Genomic DNA, 3,283 nt, shown 5'->3' with positions numbered 1-3,283 from the left:
GGACTTCTCCAAAGGGTGAAATTGTGTGATTCCAAACCCCACCCCACCCCTTCCTGAGTGATTAGGAATCGTGGCATCTTGTGGCACCCCTGCCTTTATGCTGCCCAGTCCTGTCACCCACAAAAGTCCTAAAGGATTACCTCCACCTTCACACGGGAGCTGCTCTCGCCACTTGAGCATCCTGGCTCCCCATTTCTGTGCTTTCTTCCAAAATGCTGCACCTGATTCTTATCCTCCCCACCCCAGCCCCAGCCCTGTTTTCAGAGTCTTTCATCACCACCGCTGTGTGATGCCAAATACCTGGGGGATCTGTTGTTACATACAGCACTGATGTTACCTGTCTGTCATGGGTTTGGAGGGAAAGTTCCATCCTATGGGGAGTGGAAGGCGGGACATCAGGAGGAGGGGCTGTACTGTATAAATATGTGATGCCTGTGTGGTGAGAGAGAGATGCTGGGATGCTGAGACAGACACTGTGAGACACTGGGTTGTGACGAAGCAGCAGCTGGGAAGAAGAAGCTGTTGTGGGAGTCTGTGTGTCAGACAGGGTACTACTGTGTGTCAGAGTACCAACCTGATAGGTTCAGGTGTCTGTTGGTTAGCCAGAACTGATAGGTTCAGGGTCTGTGCTTCAAGTTAAGGGTTCTGGGTGAACCAAACTGTATGCTTGTATGAGTGAGAAGAAGCCACGTTACTTTATCCTATTCACCTGATTGTTTATTTTTCCCTGTGTGTATTTAAAATAAACCTTATTCTTTTTATTGTTTGAAAATCCATCCCTGGTCTGTGTGACTTCTTATAGGGAATGGTTGGTGGCAGCTTAGTGTAACTGTGTGACATATCTCAGTAGGTCTGGGTTTGTCACATTGATTGGTGTCCAGCGTGTGGGATACGACTGGTCCAGTTGTCCAGTGGTCCAGCAAAGCCTTGGCAAGTGTGCCCAGAGCAAGGGGGGTCTAGTCAGAGACAGTCTGAGGCGCGTAGGTAATCTTCTAGGTGTACCTCACGGGGAGGTGCGCTAGTAGAAGAACGTGCCAACTGGGGAGACTTAGATTAAGGTGCTCTGAGGCAGCCTAGTTTTGGCGGGAAAAAGCTGAGGCAAAACTGCTTAGTAACAGTGAGCTAGCTTGCCAGCTGAGAGGCCCAGCAGAGGGGGGTAGGCTCTGACTCGATACTGTTGCAATTTAAGTGCTGAAGAACAGCAGCAATCTCTAGGGAGAGCTGGTTCTGAGGCAAAAAGAAAAAAAGTGGTCGTTTTATTTTGAGGCTTGACTTTTAAAGCAGCCTGTTCTGAGGGGGGATTATGCCCTTGACTCGAAGCCAGATAGCAGACATGAGTGAAGTGAAAGACCCCCAGATTGACCAAGGTTCTGAGGATGAATTTGGCTCAGTGCAGGGTGACAGCACAGGAGAGCAGAACCCAGAACTTAGAAAAATGCTCATAGCCCAACAGCATGAACTGAGGATGAGGGAAATAGAAAGGGAAGAGAAACAAAGGCAATGGGAAAAAGAAGAAAGATTAGAGAGAGAGAGAATGGAGAGGGAAGAAAGAATGGAGAGAGAGAAAATGGCGTTTGAATTAAGAAAACTGGAACTGATGAACCAGAACAATAATAATAATAGGGATTCTGAGGGAGGCCAATTGTCTAAGGCTGACCTGAAGAAATTCCCTGTGTACCACAAGGGAGATTGTCCTGAGGTGTTCTTTTCCTTAGTGGAAAGAGCGTTTGTGGACTTCTCAGTGAGGGAAACTGAGAAGATGACCATCATGCGATCTTTAATCAGTGGTAGCCTGGCTGAGGTTTATGCCGAGATGCCTGAGGAACTGATGAAAGATTTTGCAGAGTTTAAGAAACTGGTGTTTGCCAGACATGGGATAAATGCAGAGCAGCTGAGACAAAGATTCAGGTCCCTCACTAAAAAACCAGAACAGACTTTTACCCAAGTGGGGGCCCAATTGGTGAGGCTGCTTGAGAAATGGCTATCGCAGGAAGGGACAGAGACCTATGAGCAGCTTAAAGACTTGATAGCACTGGAACAGTTCTATTCAATCCTGCAGGGGGAATTGAAATTCCAGGTGAGGGAAAGGAAACCGAAATCTGTGGCAGCAGCCGCAGAGATTGCAGATTTTATTTCCCAAATAAGAAAGCCCTTGGGTGAGGGGAAATCTGTAGGTAAACCCAAAGAAACCTACAGCAAGTACTCTCAGGGACCAGGGAAAAGCCAGCAAGGGGGAGGGGCCCATGGTGAAGGGAAGCCCTCAGACATGAAACTAAGACCTCAGATTTTGGAGGGAAAACCAAAACAAGATGAGAGAGAATCAAAATACACCAGAAAATGCTATTTCTGTCAGGGAAAGGGTCATCTAATCTCAGAGTGTCAGAAATTAAAGCAGCTAAAAGGAATGGTGCCTCAGGAGTCTAGTGGAACCAAGCCAAAAGCTGTGTTCTGTGTCCAGAAAGAGCAAGGCTCAGTGTCACAGAGGGAGCCTGTTGCCATGGCTACTCAGTCTGGGACAGCTGCCTCTGCTGATCAGGCTGAGGAAAATGGTCCTCTTATAGAGGTAAAACGCTGCTTGCTGGTGAAAACAGATTCTCAATTGTTTGAGACAGCTGGGGTGGACGTAGGAATACTTGACCGTCAGTATAGGGGGCTGCGGGACACTTGTTCCCAGGTAACCCTGTGCCATCCAGATATTATTCCTAGGGAATTTATAATCCCAAATGAGAGCATAAAGGTGGCAGGGATTGAGGGGCAGGTAATCTCTCTGCCAGTAGCAGAGGTACCTGTCAACTTTCAAGGCTGGAGGGGAGATTGGCGGATAGCGATTTCATCGACTCTGCCAGCAGCCGTGCTCGTGGGAAATGACCTGGCTGAACATGTGAAACGGGTGCTAGTGATTACACGCTCACAAGCCACCACAGGGACAGTTCAGGGGGGTAATGATGAGCCAGAGACGGAAGCAGAGGGGAGTTCAGAAGCTGTGGTGGAGGCCTTAACCACAGACAGCAGATTTGGACAGGAGCAGAAGGCAGACGCCACTCTCAAAAAGTGTTTTGAACAGGTGACTGACGCCCAGCTAACACCTGAAACCCCAGTGAGATTTCTGGAGAAAAAGGGGATTTTATATAGAGAAACCCTGAGGAATATCTCAAAAGGGGGAGATGGGATCAGAAGTCAGCTGGTGGTACCTGAAAAGTATCGCCCCGTGATCTTACAAAGGGGGCACTCTGACATGTTTGCTGCACACTTAGGGGTGAAAGGGCCCCTTGATTTGATCAAA

This window comes from Pogona vitticeps, chromosome 1, assembly GCF_051106095.1.
Source record: "Pogona vitticeps strain Pit_001003342236 chromosome 1, PviZW2.1, whole genome shotgun sequence".
NCBI lineage: Eukaryota > Metazoa > Chordata > Lepidosauria > Squamata > Agamidae > Pogona > Pogona vitticeps.
Note: the sequence above shows the minus strand (reverse complement) of the source record.